This window comes from Gossypium raimondii, chromosome 11 (genome assembly GCF_025698545.1).
Source record: "Gossypium raimondii isolate GPD5lz chromosome 11, ASM2569854v1, whole genome shotgun sequence".
Taxonomy (NCBI): Eukaryota; Viridiplantae; Streptophyta; class Magnoliopsida; order Malvales; family Malvaceae; genus Gossypium; species Gossypium raimondii.
The window spans coordinates 46,008,753-46,027,665 of record NC_068575.1 but is presented as its reverse complement, the minus strand read 5'-3'; the positions used below and the strand labels follow the sequence as shown (position 1 = coordinate 46,027,665).

Genomic DNA, 18,913 nt, shown 5'->3' with positions numbered 1-18,913 from the left:
AGTCAAACAAGTTTTTTACTCAAAAGATCCAACTGATGAGGGTTGGTACGTTGTACTCCGTAACATCCCTAGAGACTTGTTTGACATGGGCAGTGGAAGTAAAGATAACATCGACGACAGATCAGAAACTTTGCCATTTCCAGAACAAAACTTAAACGATAATATCCCTAGTACTAGTGCACAATTTCAATGGGTTCGTCAGGATACGGATTAAGATATTTACGAATAATGATGTAGTAAGATTTTACAATTGTTTAATTATATGTAACTTACATTAGTATTACATCTTGGTCTTATTATATAACTCAACTATTTTATATGTGCTGTTATTGTTGTATTTAAATATTAAGTTTAATTACATTTTATGTGTATTGCAGATAAAATGCCTAGAAGAAAAATTATAAGGGAAAGCATTGTTCAAAATGATCCAAACTCGATAGAAACAAATAGTACTGAACAACAGACAGCAATTGGATCTTCGAATGTTCCGATTACACACGAGGATCATACGGAAGTTCAAAGTAACTTACATTAATTCCATGCGTGTTGACTTATAATTGATTTATTTTTCAAATTCTTATATTATAATATACCATTTGTAGCTGAAAATGGTGGGACGCGTAAAGGTCGAGGTCGTACGATACTTAGAGAGTTATACGAGTTAGATCCAGTCGAGCGTGTCAAGGTATCTGAAAACAGATTTTGGTCACTGTTGGATCGAAGCTCGACTTTTAGCAGGATACATGGGCATTTTAGCACGAAATCCGAATATGTTGCCTATCAACTACGAGTCAAGGTGTCAAATGCCCGATAGCAACAAAAACCAAGCCCTCGATAATATTAAGGTAACAAAATGTTAATGTCATATGTAATGCTTGGGAAATAGTTTCATTTATATTTACTTTATTAACTTGTGTTTTTTGTAGGCGAGGTTTGCTTTAGAGGTCTCCGATGCTTATGTAAAAAAGGCATTGGGAAAAAGATGGAGAGACAATAAAAGTACTTTGAAGAAAAATTATTATAAGACAAAAATCACCCTCGATGAGAAATTGCAAAATGTCCCGCCGGGTATGTTGAGGTACCAATGGGAAGATGCGGTTAGATTTTGGCATTCTCGAGAAAGGAGAGTACGACGTACTTCAAACTATTGTAATTATTTTGGTTTATAGTCTTTACTATTTACGTACTAAAAATTTTATAACGTAGGATCGTGAACGAGTTGGAAAAAGCAAATTAAAGAACAAAAATTCACTCACACAGTAGGATTAGAAGTTTTGCATGTGTAGTGAGCGGAGGTATTTTATTTTTTAATATTCTCAAATATGTATAACTTTCTATTAAATAATATTTTTACTACCATATTGTAGGAACGATCGTCCGGTCAAAAGTTGGGCGCCTACAACTTTTGAAATTACACATAAGAAGAAAGATGGATCTGCTATGACTCAAGTGGTGAAATTATGGTACATTTACTTAATACGATTTCACTTGTTTTAGTTATTTATAGTGTTTATTTTCTAATGGTTTAATTCATTGCATGTAATGCGACTATTGTTATATTGCATTTGTTTTTTACTATATATTGCGTTCCTAACTATGTGATTTATTTATTAGGAAAACTAAAGGAAAAAAAAGCGAGTCTGAAGCGATTGCTTCTAGTGATATTTCGGTTCATCTTGAAGACATTGATAACCGGATTATTCTGAAGTTTTGGGTCTGAAAAGTACGGTCGGGTTCGATTTCAAGGATCTTTTGTCATTAACCCAATATTTTGGATCCATTTCGCACCAATACATGGCTTGGGAGTCAATCTCAAGTCAAGTTCGAGGTTAAAAGACCGGATGGCTCGGATGCAAGCGACCACATTTGAGGTTCAAAGGAAATATGAAGAACTTCAAGACAACTTAAAGCAGAGGCGACAATGAGGAAGCAAAGGCTACAATGAGAGAAGCAGAGGCGCAGCGAGAGAAGCGAGAGAGAAGCGACAATAGAAGCGAGGTTCAAAAGAAATATGAAGAACTACAACTACGACTTCAAAAGATGCGGCATCGAGAGAAGCGAAGCGAGAGCAAAAGTCGACGAACTTCAACAAGCGACTTGATTATGATGACGATGTTTAAGCAATCGCAACTTCCGCCGTCATAGTGTATGTTGCATAAATACTTTTAACGCTTTTGTAAAGAAAAGTATGAATACACTTTTATTTATCAATTAATATTATTTTAGTCATTTAATTTAAAATATTATATAAATTTATTGATTTTGGTTAGTTTAGATTTGGTTGCTTTTGATTTGTTGTTGCAGGAGGGCTGAAAAAATTAAAAAATTTTATTTTAAAAAAATCCCAAAATTAGTGGCGTTTTTTTAAAAAGCGCCGCTAAAAGTCATATCAAAACAGTGGCGTTTGTGAAATAAGCGCCGCTATAGAACATTACTTTTAGAGGCGTTTCCTTCCAAAGCGCCGCTAAAAGAACATGATCTTTAGCGGCGTTTTTTCCTAAGCGCCGCTAAAGAACATGATCTTTAGCGGCGTTTTTTTATAAGCGCCGCTAAAGAGCATGATCTTTAGGGGCGTTTTTCTAAGCGCCGCTAAAGAGCGTGATCTTTAGGGGCGTTTGTTTTCTAAGCGCCGCTAAAGAGCATGATCTTTAGCGGCGTTTGTTTTCTAAGCGCCGCTAAAGAACATGATCTTTAGCGGCGTTTTTTTACGTAAGCACCGCAAAAGTTAGTGACGTTGTCATTAGCGGCATTTTTTGTGGCGCTTCTAGAAACGCCGGAAATGGAGTTAGTGGCGTTAAAAAGCGCCGCTAAAGACCTAAAAAAACGCCGCTAAAAACCTGTTCTGCTGTAGTGAATGATTTCTTTGTAGAACTTTGAGAAATATTAAAGTATGATTTGGAAACAGGATTTGAGCCCTGATTTATGTCTCATTAACATATGAATAGGAAAAATATGTGCAAAAAAATGGATAAATTTGAAAGAACAAAAAAAATTAAAGTAAGGAGGAAATTTCCTAAGAGCTTCGGAGACTTGACTGATAAAAATGTCTAATCAAAATGGAGTCACATTCCAAGTAGATAATGAAGCATACGGTGGAGTTGATTGGTCTTGGGTTCAAAGACTTTTCTTTGTAACTACACCCCATGCATACTATGAACATGATACAATATGACGAAAAGAAAAATAAGTGCCAAAATATATATAATACAAATTATTTACGTTTCAAATTTATTATTATCAAAAAATATCACATGTCAATTCTTGATATTTTTTAATGGAGATAACGGTAGGAGTCATAATGGTTCGACTAAAAAAACGACATAGTTTGAAGGCTGCTCATTAATATCAAAATTATATATAATTTTGATTCAATGTGTAATATAATACATAAACTTTGATTTTATGTAATTTTATACATGAAATTTTGATTTGATTCAATTTTTATAAATTACTAACAACATTTTCAAATTAACACGTTGATATATTGCATACACAAACAATCATATTAATCTAATATGAGAATAAATGTATGTATTCATTTTATAAATATATACAATTGAATCAAAATCAAAATCAAAATCAAAATTTTATGTATGCATATAAATTTGATATTTATCCAAGTTAAATTGAGGTAGAGGTAATATGTATGGATGAGTGTTTAATAACTATTTTATGCATTTAAAATATGTTGTTAGCCTTTGTATTTGTATAGAATTTGAGATTTGGTCCTTGTTATTTAAATGCTAAGCATTTAATTCTCTACTTTTCAGCTTAAAATCCTAATCGGATCATTATCGATGTTGGTAGTTTTATCAAAATTTATCTATTTATAAATGTCTATTTTCTATCAATCCTATGACATGTCATATGAGGACAACATTATCAAAATTCCAAGTTGATAAATTTTGACAAAAAATACTTACGGTTTTATTGTATGAATTAAGATTTTAAATAGAAAAGTAGGATGATTTGTTTTTTTTTCCAATTTTTAAGTACATATACTAAATTTCAAAATTTTTCAAAATTTAGGGACTAACAACATATTTTAATAAAAATTTAGGACACCACACCTACAAGAAAATAAAAACAAAAAAAATTTATGACATGGTAATATTTTATTAGTGACTAAAACTTAGTGTCTTCGTAATATAAATTATTCTCAATTAATAATGGTATTACAACTTAGCTTTGAATTAATTGTTAAATAAGTTTTCTACATATTGTGCTTTTGTAAAAAATTAATATATAGTTTGTCTCTTAAATTTGTCCAAAAAGTATATAATTAGTATTTGAATATTTTTGGATCTAGTTGGTACTTTAACTTGTATTCTGTCACCCTAACTGGTACCTTTGCACTAACATAATTAGTTTGTGCTAACATGACATTGATAATCAATTTAGTGGTGACATATGGTAGCACCACAGTATGCCACGTGGTGGGAATAAATTAAAATTTTAAAAATATTTAAAATATATAAATTAATAAAAATGTGTTTTTTCACACTCTAGACAATCATTTGTCTAGATTCATTTTATATGTATTTTAGTAAGTTAATATAATTTTTTTTATAAAATATCAGCTTCTAGGTTATTACTATTATATATAATATAAATTTATAAAAATATATGCAATTAAAATATATAAAATATTGAAATATTTGAAGTTATTGCAATGTATGAAGGGAAATGCCCACTTCCTTCACTCCTGCGACATAACAACAACTTGCCATGTTTAGAATATTGGAAATTTATTGAAGCAAATCTTTGGGTTGTGCTAATATCCTAGAATAATTCAAACTCATAAATGAGAATCAATTCACTTGGAGAAATATATCTAGAGGATTAAATTAAATCTGATCGGATCTGTGTATCAAATCTCTTAGATCGAGGAAGTTGGATTGAATCAAAACTTTGAAGACTTATTTGTCAACAACCTATTTTACCTTGATTGTTAGTATTATATTATATGTAGCTATTTTAGATGTTGTTTAGAAGGGATTGTGATTGATCTTCACTATTTTAGCAAGTCTTGAAATCTCTATATGATTTAGAGACTTGTATAAGTTGATTTACTGACTATTGAGAGTACTTATCTATTCAAGTGAGGAACATTATTTGTGAAAGTGCATTTGTGATAACGCCTTTGTATTGTGGTCTTACAGATTAAATTCTCAAGGGGAGAATTTAGTGACGGGAGATCTAGTCTTTGAAATATGAGAGTGAGGATTCTTTACTAGAGTGTGTTAAAATTAGAGCACTATTTGTATTTGATTCAATGATACGTAGAGAAACTGAACTGTAAACAATTTTACTCTCCCCTGTTTACATTGTGCATGTCGCAATTTTTGCAAAAGTGCCTGTTTCTGCAGCCACTTCTGCTCATACTTTGCTACTTGTAGATTTAGCAACTATTCCAACTTAATATAAATAACTTACAATATTTTTAAAATATATAAATATTTATAATATATAAATATATAAAAGAACTAAAAATTTATAATATATAGAAGATTTAAAAAACACATCTACAATGAATCTAGACAAATGGATATTTGGATGCATTTGGATCCAAACAAGATAGCCATCTATCTAGTTTCATTCTTGATGTAAAAACTTTTTTATGGTTTTATTAATTTATACATTTTAATTTTTAAATTTTTTATATATTTTAATTTCAAAATAATAATATAAATAGCTTGATATTTTATAAAAAATATAAACTTACTAAAATACATGAATCCAAGCATATAGTGGTCCAGACTTAAATATATCTAGACAACCATTTGTCCAGGTTCATTCTTGATGTGACATGAATCTAGACATAGAGATGTCTAGTTTCAAATGTATCTAGACAACATTTGTCTAAGTTCGTTCTTGATGTAAAAATCATATTTTTTTATTAATTTATATATTTTTAAAGATTTTTTAAATTTTAAATTTATGCCCACCACGTGTTACCATCAGATTGACTATTAGTGTCACATCAGCATAAACTAACAATGTTAGTACTTTGTGATAGAATACAAATTCAAATACCAACTAGGCCTTCAAAAAGGTTCAAATACCAATTACATACTTTTGGGCAAGCTCAGTGTTTCATAATTCACGAATTGTAATATTTTTAGAGATTTGTGAGTGAAATTATTTTTACTAGTAAGTTCTTGAAATGAATAAATATTACCATCAATATCATACCTAATAAAAAGGAAAAATAATTTTTAAGAAGGTTATTTTGTAAAAGAAATATAAGTTTATTTATTAATGAGTAGTTAAAATATGTCATAAGTCTCTATGCTCTTTGTAAATTTAGAATTTAATCTTTGTACTTTTATTTTTAGAAATTTAATCCTTCCACTTTTAAATTTTAAAACTCAAATTCAACTGTTTAAAATATTAATATTATTTTTTAAAATTTAAGTTCATTCTAACATCATTTTTTCAGTTACATGTCTGCAATAGAAATTCCAGCCTGCATATCCTCAATTTGGGCCGAATCATGTTGCCTTACCATGTTACTATCCAAATTTAAATCCAAGATTCCACTGGGTTGAATTTCTAAAGCAACAGCCCGTTGCTCCATTTGGACAAAAACTGGGCTATTAGCAGCCGAATCCCCCTTTTCAATTGGCCCAAAACCCGTTCCATTTCCCAGCGTGTTTGGTTGCTTAAGGAAGTCAGAGCATCAAATATTGTCCCAACTGATCCAAAATCCACCTTCTTTGTCGGTAAACTCGTTCTTTCCCTGGGATTTCGCTGATTCTCTCTCAACTATCATCTATGGCCTGTAGGCCGCCACCTCTTCCATCGTAGCTTGGCCAGTCCTTGTTGGAGCCTCCGTCGACATCTTCCCCTCCCCTGAGCCAGATCTATAACACTGTTTGGACACACATCCTTCAAGTGGTCGTAACGCCCGCAGCCAAAGCATATCAGCGGCAGCGATTCAAACTCAACCCATTGAAGAGTGTCGTTTATCAATACTTGAGAAGTCAGTGGCTTATCAAAGTTAACGTGTACTGTCATTCTCGCGAACTTTCCTCTCATTCTACTATCTGTGTTGAAATCGATTTTTGAGATTTTACCAATCATCCCTCCAATTTCTTTAAGAATTCTCCGTTTGTATAGAAACCCCGGAAGCCCTGGAAGTCTAATTCGGGCCTTGACAACATTCGAATAAGGTTGCATCGAATTGGAATCCGTAGTCCAAGGCTGCACGATAAGTACTTTTTCATAATCCTCTGTTTCAAAAATTTCACTAAAACATAATCGTTCTCTATGTCCATTAAGTGGAACAACAATGTTGGCTTCCATAGACTACTAACTCTATTTTGCAGGACATTATATCCAATGGACCATCCCACAAGTTTAATAACCACCATTGTTGCCATGTCTTTGATCAATAAATGATTAATTCTTTTCGAGAAACTGATCGCAGGGATGCCATTGATCAGGGATCTTGTAATATCCCCATCCAAAAGTTCAAAATCGTCATATTCACCAAGTCGAGACTAGGCATCTTCAGACCTACCACCCAAAAGTCTTATCTTTCCAGGAAAGCGTCAACTTAGGTTCTGAATCAACCGCCATATTAGAGCCCTCATCCGTATTTGAGTCCTTGAATCATACTTTTTTGGTTGAAGGATTTTCAGAGAAACCAGAAATATTACTTTCATTCGCCATTTTGATTGAAGGATTCACAATTTTAAATCCATTTATCTGCTCCATCATCTCTTCAATTTAAATTAATTAATTTAGCTCAACATAGTCATCATCGATTGTTTGGATAGAGTGCCTAATTAATTCTAGAGTGATTCTTTACTTTTAGTTCTTAAAATCTATCTCCTAGGTTTCGATGTTGAAACTATTTCTAACTCGAATTTACCTTCATTGTAACTATTATTATCTAATATGTACACTTGTGGTACACATTCCACCCTTGTGGTTGAGACAATCAATCCTTTCTATTTGTTATCATTACTAATACTACTACGATTGAAATTAGTGAAGTAGAATCCTCAAATTTTAAGGATTGCGATGGAGTGACTTGCTTTTGTCCCTCTCAAGTTAAAATCACAATTTCCAACATAAATTCTCAATAAAAAAACATATGGGTGGATAAAATCACTTTCTTTAAGGACCGACATTTAAAGCATGCATTGATATATGTTCCTATTGTATTATTACTTAAACACGTATGTAAACTCACTTTTTAATGGGTTAAGCTAGCCTAATTATCAAAGTTGTACAAAATTGTTATTTAAATGGGATATATATAAAATTATACATGAATTTTCATTCAATGTGCATTTTGATGTTTAAATTTTGATTCAAGATCATTATACACATCAAATTTTAATTACAGTTCAAGTATATAAACGAAACTTTGATTTTGATTCAACTATATATATTTGAATAAATAAAACCATCAATTTATTTTTATTCAAATAAACATAATTATTTGTGTATGAAGTATGTTAACGTAAAATGATGTTTTTGATAAATGTGTTAGAATTTTTGAAACATTTAATGTATAAGATTGCACAAAACTGAAATTCATGTATAGAATTACATATTGGACCAAAGTTCATGTGTAGTGTTGGACATTATCCCTATTAAATTCTATATACTATGTATTTCTTGAGAATATGATATTGTTGTTGGACCGCCGGCACCCCTACGGCGCAGCGGAAAAAAAAATCGGCGACCCTAACCACAGATCCATGTGTGAGGAACGAATCGGGATGATAAAGGTTACGAAATTTACCGAATGTTTATTTTGAGTAGACAGTGACACCTTAACAACGAGTAGTTTGATCTGCTGTCAAACCTAGCTGCAATCTATCTGACCCTGGCCTCTACGTAATCCACCCTGTTGATTATGAACGGAAGGAATCCCCAAAATAGTTTTGAAAATAATTTTATTTGACGGCTGCTAGACCCTTAGCAAAGAAAAACGAGATTCTTATATATATATATATATTCTATTTTTAGGGTTTTTAGAAATTAAATAAATATAATAATATTTTAAACCGAAAATTATAATTACATTAATTATAATATAATTTCGGTAAACCATATATTTATTTAAATATGAACCAAAATTCATATTCTCATTATGTGTACAATAACCTTGTACATATAATGTGTTCGATATTTAATTACCCAATTAAATTAATTCTATAATTAATTTAATTCATGTGACAACCATACACAATACCAATTATGTTTTATTCCGTTCATTTCAACTATAGGGTGTGACCCAGTAGGTTCTTGTAACGTTAGCAGTAATATTAGAACGATTTCAATGTTACAAACAATGAGTGGCATCTAGCAATGCATCATTGCTACCTAAGTCACAAGAAATCATGATTCGACATAACCTTTTTAAGATTAGTCTTTTTCATAATCCTTAAGTCCTTTATCTCTGGATTGAACACAAGTCGTGGAATAGTCACACTTGTATAGTCCCTTCTATGTTCCTTGATATCTTAAGTAGACTATGATATACAAATAAGTATGACATCTCATATCAGCTTATTTGAGCATGGCCATGCATTTCTAGCCTCACTCAATCAAGTGGCCTAAGATATTACTCCCATTATGTAGGAGGGACTTATCCTATATTGACCAACCATATCCCTCAACATAGATTGTGGTATATCCAACATCAGTCTTTATAGAACAACCAGTTACGGTGTATGTTTGACTGTATCAAAATATACAACTCACGATGTTGGGATTATGATGATCTCAAGTCTGAGGATCATATAAATATTAATCATTATGAGTAATGTCGTGACAATTACATAATAATCCAAGAAACATACTCATAACGGGTCAGTCCAATATGTTATTCTCTAACACACATATTCATGCATCGATTCTGACATTCCATATCAATGACAACTCTCTATCATCAATCAACTACATGTTAGTCTTAATGTATTATCGTTGTCCTATCCAACAATAATATTTGACTAAGGAACTTTTAAAAATAATCATATTATTCTTAGGACATTATTATAAAATAGTTTATTTATACACACAGAAAAGAAACTGAAATTTATAATGGTAACTCCTTATATTAATAAACATGATAAATCAAGTATGCTATTACAACCATCTCATGATTGATCTTTGGGCATACTCTAACAATTGCTACCATCGCAAAATAATAACAATCCATCAACGAAGCTATTAAAAGCTAGAAAGGTTAGATTTGATATTCTACATTTACAATTATTTGAGCATTACTCACCTGTTGTGATCGACAAGAATTCTGTTAAAAATTGGATTTATTAATCTTGTTATTTGAATTATTATGTTTACTTCGATAAGTTTTATCATTTAATTGACAAACTTACTAAGCTTTACAAAAGCTTAGTAATGATTTGTTGTGCTTTCTTGTAGATAACATATTGTGGGTAATCGGGTGATCGGATCAACTCAAAGAAATTACACTATCTGAGGATTTTTGGTAAATTATGAATTCGATTTGGCTTATATGGCATGTAATAAGACCATTGATCATGTTCTGTAATGTTTCATAATTACATGTAATGTGTTCAGCATTTTGATGTTGTGGTATGAATAGTTAATGTGGTATGTATGTTTCATTCCATGTTTAAGCATAAGTGAACAAGCATGAACTGGTAAGTGTGATACAAAGGAATTGAAGGTAAGTTATATTTGAGTGTGTTGTGGCTTGTGTAAAATAACTAAAGTAGTGAAATGTTGGGTAATTGGGGATGTGGTGTCATTGATGGCACATTGATGTAAAATAACGTCGTGAATCCAATCCAATTTCGGAGGTGACTCCAACTGGTAGGCAACCGGTCCCACACGTTTCAGTATGCGGTAAGGCCCAATAAACCTAAAGCTTAACTTATCTTTACGACCAAACCTCAATACCTTTTTCCATGGAGAGACCTTGAGAAAAACGAAGTCCCCCACAGAATACTCAATCTCTCGACACCTCAGATCGACGTAGGACTTCTGCCTATCAGATGTCGCTTTCAGTCGATCCCGAATCAGTCTAACTTTATCCTCGGTATCAGATGCTAGCTCAAGGCCCAGAACACGTCGCTCGCCCAACTCAGTCAAACATGAAGTTGTGCGACACCTACGACCATATAAAGCCTCGTAAGGTGTTATCTGAATGCTAGACTGATAGCTGTTGTAATAAGCAAACTCTGCTAGCGGTAAGTAATCCTCCCAACTGCCTCGGAAATCAATCACACAACTTCTCAACATATCCTCCAGTATCTAAATCACCCTCTCTGAATGACCGTCAGTCTGAGGATGGAACGCAGTACTGAAGTCCAATCTTGTACCTAGAGCTTCATGTAGCTTCTTCTAGAATCGAGACGTGAAGAGATGATCCCTATCAGATATTATCAAAACCATTACCCCATGCAGTCTCACTATCTCAAACACATACAGTTTAGTCAACTTCTGCAGAGAATAGTCAGTACGAACCGGTATGAAGTGGGGGTAGACTTGGTCAATCGATCCACGATGACCTATACATAATCTTTTTTAGTAGGTGTAAGGGGTAACCTACTAACGAAGTCCATAGTCACTCTCTCCCACTTCCAAAGTGGAATCTTGACTGGCTGCAACAAACCCGAAGGTAACTAATGCTCAGCCTTAACCTGCTAGCATGTCAGACACTTAGCCACAAATTAGGTAACCTCTCGCTTAAGACCTGACCATTAGTATAACTCACGAAGGTCGCGGTACATCTTATTTCCACTAAGATACATAACATAATGGCTACTATGCGCCTCTCTCAGTATGGCCTGTCTCAAATCAGTACCATTCGGAACACAGATTTTCTTACGAAAATAGAGTACCCCATCACTGTTCAGTCTAAAATTTGTAGTACTACCCTCAATCTACCGAAATCAAAGACCCAACGACTCATTCTCCAACTGTTTACCCTTAATCTACTCAATCCATGATGGCTTAATCTTGAAGCTTGGCTAATTAACTACCATCATTAAATAAATTTAGGCGAGCAAATATCACCCTGATCAAATCAGTCATAGCCTTACAGCTCAGTGCATCAGCCACCACATTGGCCTTACCAGAGTGGTACTCAATAGTGCAGTCATGGTCTTTAAGCAGCTCAATCCATCTGCGCTGCCTAAGATTGAGTTCCTTCTGAATGAGAAGATACTTGAGGCTCTTATGATCAGTGTAGATGATACACTTCTCACAATACAAATAATGCCTCCAGATTTTTAGTGCAAATACTACATCGGCCAACTCCAAGTCATGCGTCAGATAATTCACTTCATGGATCTTAAGCTGACGAAATGTATAGGCTACCACCTTACGATCCTGCATTAACACACATCCCAAACTGACATGTGACACATCACTATAAACAGTAAACTCCTTTTCAGGCTCCGGTTGTATCAGAACAGGGGCATCAGTCAGTACAGTCTTAAGCTTCTTAAAGCTCTCTTACTGTGCATCAATTCAGTTAAACGACACACCCTTATGTAGCAGCTTAGTCAAGGATGCTGCAATCAATGAAAACCCTTTACAAATCGTCGATAACATCCCGCCAGTCCCAAAAAACTACAGATCTCAGACACATTCCTAGGCTGTTTTCACTCCAATACAGCCTCAATCTTTCGAGGATCAACTTGAATCCCCTTAGTTGAAACTACATGACCAAGAAATGTCTCCTCACGCAGCTAGAACTCACACTTACTAAACTTAGCATAGAGTTATTTTTCCCTCAAAGTTTGAATAACGACTCAAAGGTGCTCATTATGCTCATCCTCAGTCCACAAGTAAACCAGTATGTCATCGATGAATACCACCACAAACCGATCCAGATAAGACTGGAACACTCGATTCATTAAATCTATGAAAGCTGCCGGTACATTAATCAGTCCGAATAGCATCACTAGGAACTCGTAGTGACTATAACGAGTCCTAAATATCGTCAATGCACATACGTATCATAGAGAACTCGTAGTCACTAGGAACTCGTAGTGAACATCAGCCTCCTTAACCCTTAATTGATGATATCTAGATCAAAGGTCAATCATAGAGAAAATTGAAGCTCCTCAGAACTGGTCAAACAGACCATTTATCCTAGGTATGGGGTACTTATTCTTAATGGTCAATTTATTCAGCTGCTTGTAGTTGATGCACATACACATGAATCCATCATTTTTCTTTACAAGCAGAACCGATGCTCCCCACGGTGACACACTAGGGCAGTTGAACCCACAATCTAAAAGCTCTTGAATCTGAGCCTTAAGCTCCACAAGTTCCTTCTGTGCCATTCTATAGGGAGTGATGGACACCGGAACTGTACCAGGAAGAAGCTCTATCCCAAATTCTACTTCACGATTTGGAGGTAAACCCGGTAGCTCATCAGGAAAGACGTCTGGAACATCATTTACCATTCTGATATCCTTAACTATAGAGTCCATAAAATTTGAAACACTTACATAGGCCAAGAATGCCTCACATCCCTTACGAACAAACTTTTCTGCCATCGGTGTGGAAATTACATTAGATAAGTAGTTCCGATGTTCTTTGATCATGACTACCTCCATATCTTCCTCGGTGAATTTTGCCTTCTCGACCAAGGCTGAAAGATCTCGCTCTCTGCGGGGCTATCAGAACTCTCAAATTATCTCTGAAGCCATCTTCAAAGCGGACACATCGCTCATACTCAGATGCCACCATACCCCACGCATAGCGGCTCCATCTCAAAAACTCGGCCTCATACTCGACCACATTAGGGTGACCCTAGTGGCACCCCTGAAAAGCTCAGTTTTATTGGACCGAATTCGTTCCGTAACTGACCCTCTGCCCCCAAATCCAGTATTGGGCCCAGTGACCCTCTTTAAAATCCTTAGCATAGCCTGAGACAATGCATCATCCCCAACCATGCGTCTTGAGACCTAGTCTCAGTAGAAGGCGACACTAGCGTCTCACTCGTATCCAAATTTGGCAGACTGCCCGATGATGATGACTCAGCTCGAGCCCCTCTACGGCCGTTACCTTGGCCTCTAATACCCCGTCCGCGTGCACCTCTGGTGCTCATTGTCTAATTGTGTTTTATCGGTATTAACATTTTTATGCATCAGTTTACAGTTTCAGTGTTTATTAACAAATATTTTATGAAAACAGTATCAAAAGTGTAAAGTTTGTTTCATCCATCATAGTGTCAATCAATGTCTATCAGTTTTACTACAGTCTCAGTAAACACTATTTTAAGTGTTTTCAGTATAGTCTATCTATAGTAGTCTTAGTATATACTACCTATAGTAGTTTCAGGATATACTATCAAAGATAGTTTCAGTTTCAGTTTAAACAATTTACAGTTTCAGAAAACTTATTGGATCGGCGTTGGAGACTCGGTGTACCACACTTTCAGTAAAAACATTTAGAAATCACTTCTCAAAAATCACGTCTTAAAAACCCACATCAACAGCCTAGTTTTACAACCTGGCTCTGATACCACTAAATGTAATACCCTAGACCCGGCCTAGACATTATGGCCGAATTTGACGATGTCACAAGGTAGTACTTTTCGAAAAATATGTCGTCACTAAGTCCCCGTTTCTATTTAACTATATTTTTTCATTATCTTATGTTAATTTCAAATCATGTCGTTCGTTTCCAAAATATTATTCATTTACAAATCGTTATTCAATTTCAAAATATTTTCTTATTGCGGAAGCTTTTAAACAGTTTGCGTATTCGTGGTATTTTTTTATAAAACATTAATTTCATTTGAAAACTCGAGTTTTACCTAACACTAGCATATTTAAATCATAAAACCGTATAAAAACCAAATTTAAACCAAAATCTGTAAAGGCCATAATTACAGTAAAATATGCCCAAATAAAAGTAAAATCATAAATAGGTAATAAACAATGTAAAAGAAGTCGTGTGGCCACCATTGAGTCCCCTGTCGCACCGATCTGCCTAAATCTAGGGATTACCTGTACAGATTAAATAGAAGGGGTGAGTTTACGTAAACTCAGTGTGTAATCCCCATACAAATGAACAGATAATAAACAGATAATCACAGTTTGGGCTTAATCCCTTTTCAGTATCAATATCAGTCCAGTTTGGGCCTTAGCCCATCTCAGTATAAAAACAGTCATGCAGTAGGGCTTTAGCCCATCACAGTATCAGTAGCAGTAACAAATATACAGTTACAAAATCCTACTCATCTAGCCTTTACACACTATCTCTGTCCAACCCTACACTCTATGTGGGGATATAATCAACGCACCCATCCCTACACTCCAAGTAGTACCGAATGCGGTACTAGACAGTAGTTTGCAGCTGAGCTGCTAGTAAATTAGGCTCGAGGCCTTTCAGTACACTTCTTCCGAGCATTATAATCCCCCAACCCAATGTAATGCAATATATAGATATGACATGCTATAACATAATATTATGCATGTAAACAGGGCATACAGTATCAAATCAGTGGGACATCATCAGGCTTAATCATATTAGTCATACAGTCATTTCAGTCAATTAGGAGTCTAAGTAAACTTACAAACCCTACAGTAGATTCACAGTCGACTTGGGCGACCCGTGCAACCTTATCAGTCAAACAGTGAAAATGGGCCTACAAGCCCATGATGTTCGCCCGTGTGGCCCACATGATCTAAATTGGCCTTGGCCTCCTAATCTATTTTAATGTAACTCGTGCTAGTTAATTATTCATATGTGTTTCCACTATTTACATATACGATCCTTCAAAACTGTCTACTTGAGTCACTGTTACTAAATTATTTGTATCATAAGCTATAGAATTCTGACTTAAGATCCTCAAATTTTCCCTGACACCAGACTCACATGTCTTCTTACCATAAAATTTTCAAAATTATGGGTTTAGTCAATAAGTACAGTTTATTATTTAAAGTTTCCCCTATTCTGTTGTTTAACAGTTTCGACCTTTCTGCACTAAAAATTAATTATCTTCTTGTACAAAATTTGGATGATGTTCCCGTTTATTACTCTTAAAATTAAACTCATTCAATATTTTAAACATATAAATTCTAACCCATAATTATTTTTATACAACTTTTAATAATTTTCCAAAGTTATGACAGGGGATTCCAAAATTATTCTGACATTGTCTCACTAAAATTCAAATATCTTATAATATGAAATTCTTTTGTTTAAATATGAGAAACTAGACTCAAATATCTTTAATCCCATATTTTTTCATCCTCTAATTCGTTTTCCAAAATTTATGGTGATTTTTCAAAGATAGCCTACTGCTGCTATCCAAACAGCAAGCAATTTCTGCTTTTTGCTGAATCCCTTATTTTTGTGTTTCGAGTACACACCTGGTTTTGTTTGATGCTAAAACAGTCCCTGAGCACTCCAAAGCCTATAATTGAACAAGTAACACCATAATCAGTCTTACCTCGCGATTAATCAAAATCCCGAAACCAAAATACTTACCCATAAAATGATGAACACTTAGCGCAAAACTTCAAATAGGTATGTTTACAAAAATCATGAGGAGAGCCTTAGTCTTCGTGAAATGCTACTGCCAACACCCCAAAATTAGACTATTGAACACAAAATAATATCTTAAAATGATACCCAACAACTTACTAAATTTGCACAAGTGTTGCTTAATGCTACGAAATCAAGAGGAAAGAATGGTTTAGGGGAAACAAGAGAATATCGATAGTAGAGGAAAGAAAAGAAAAGATAATCGAGTAAGAAGCAAAGAAGAAAAAAATTCGGTAGAGATGGGGGAGAGAAAACGTTAGAAAGATGGAGAGAAAAACGACTTGTTTCTTCGAAAAAGGAAAAAGTGATTAGATTTTGGATATTCTCCCTCATAATCCCCTAATTCACTCCTAAAATCGCTCCCTCACTTCCCACTACACATCCACCACTCAGAAACTCAGTTCAGCACAACTCTTACCGAAACTAGGAGTAAAAATACAACATTTGCTGTCCCAAAGATTCGAACCCATAACCTCCCTTACACCGACACTCCACTTATCCACCAGACTAGCAGGCCCATTTTGTTATTTGTCAACTTTTACTTAAAAGCCTACTGACCAAAGATATGACTTAATCATAAAAATACCAAAATTTGCCCAAGTCCAGGCTTGAACTTAGGACCTCCCAAACACTCCTAAAACACATAACCACTAAAGCTGACAAATATTTGTGTCACACATTCACAATACCCAAAATTAAAATTTTTGGGTGTTACAGTTATGGTTGATAGATTGAAAATTTCAGGTCATTTATTTCAGTCAGAATTGATTACTTGCTTGAGAAGTAGTTGAGTCATATGTGTTAGAAATTGTTAGATCGCATGGAGTGCCATTGTTTATTATTTCTAGTATCGATTAAAGATTTACTTCTAGATCCCGAGTTAAAAATTTTGAGGACGACATTTCCTAAGGGGGAGAGTTGTAACAACTTGTTTTTCAGAGGTGTCAAAAATAATGGTTTCGGGACCACAAATCCAACGAGTAAGTTCGTATAATTAGTATTTAAATTATATGAGCTAATAATAATTTTATATTGAATTTTGATTTGATGAATTTTAACTAATTGAATTAATGGTTAGCATGAGCGGTTATTCCGGAAGTCAAGTGGTTTTAAAAGATAAGGTATCAGGACCCCATTTCTGTAAACCGAGCTCGTAAATTTTTTATTAAATATTTACAGAGTTATATTATAGGTGAATTGAAGTTTGGTCTGGTAATTTTAACAATTGGTTGCTTAATTAAGGTAAAAGGATTAAATTGTAAAAGAGGTAAAAGTTAATCACTATAGATTTAAAATAGTAAAGGGATAAAAATAGTGCTTAAACCATGGTCAAAAAGTCCAAGAGATGGTGGATGTGATTAATCTACTAGCTTTTGGGCTATTTGCTCATTTAATCTTAATTAGTTTAAGGTTAAATTGAAATAAAGTTTAATTAACTAATAATTTAAAATAATTAAAGGATCAATTATGCAATTAAACCCTCCTTAGATGATAATTAAACCATATACTTATATTATGGACATATTATAAGTTGTAATAAAAGGGTAATTTAGTAAATAGTTAAAATATAAGTTAAAATTAAAGAAATTAAATGATAATATGAACATTTTGTTTTCTTCTTCGTGGAAGAAAACCCAAATAGCCATTGTTATGGTTGGGAAAGCTTCGTTCAAGCTTTAATATCTTATTGGTAAGTGAAATTTCACCCGTTTTTAGTAATTTTTATATTTTTGAGCTTGTATTTGCTTGATTTAGCTAACACGAGGACTAATTTATAAAACTGTTAAATGTTGTGGATTATTCCATTAATGATTTTAGTGTGTTCTTGAAGTTTAATGGTAGATTATTAAACTTGATTGCGAAATATGACTATTTTATAAAGTAGTTTTTGGTAATTTTGATGTTTAAGGACTAAAATGTGAAATAGCAAAATTACATGTACCTGTTGTGTAATAAAAATAAATATGGACTGTATTAGGGTCCCAAAAAAATTGGCTAAGCTTGAATTTGGTTGAAAATTGGTTAAATTGCAAGTTTGAGCTAAGGGACTAAATCGTAAAAAATGAAATATTAGGGGTACTTTTGTAAAAATGTCAAAAATGACTTAATTGCATAAATTTAGTTGATTTTTCTATTAGAATTAATGAATTGAATAAAATTATTATTCTATATCAAGAATGGGTTGAAATCGAGGCATAGAGAAATTGCAAAATAGTCCCTGTACTTTGACGTTGCTATAGATTAGTCTGGTAAGTTTGTTCGGTTAATTTTTAATACATTTTTAAATGCATAATAGATTAAATTCAATTTGTAAATGCTTATTACTACGAATGATACTTTGTAAATGAGAACTAATATATTGACACGACAACACTATGTTTCTTTTGATTGA

General features: G+C 33.6%; 1 long non-coding RNA gene across 1 annotated transcript; it reads left to right on the top strand.

Moving 5' to 3' along the window:
- The first annotated feature begins 6,662 nt into the window (after window positions 1–6,662).
- LOC128034662 (uncharacterized) lies at window positions 6,663–8,041 on the top strand. The gene is made up of 2 exons (XR_008190792.1): window positions 6,663–7,010; window positions 7,123–8,041. It is a non-coding gene; the product is annotated as an uncharacterized LOC128034662 (long non-coding RNA).
- Window positions 8,042–18,913: the final 10,872 nt, after the last annotated feature.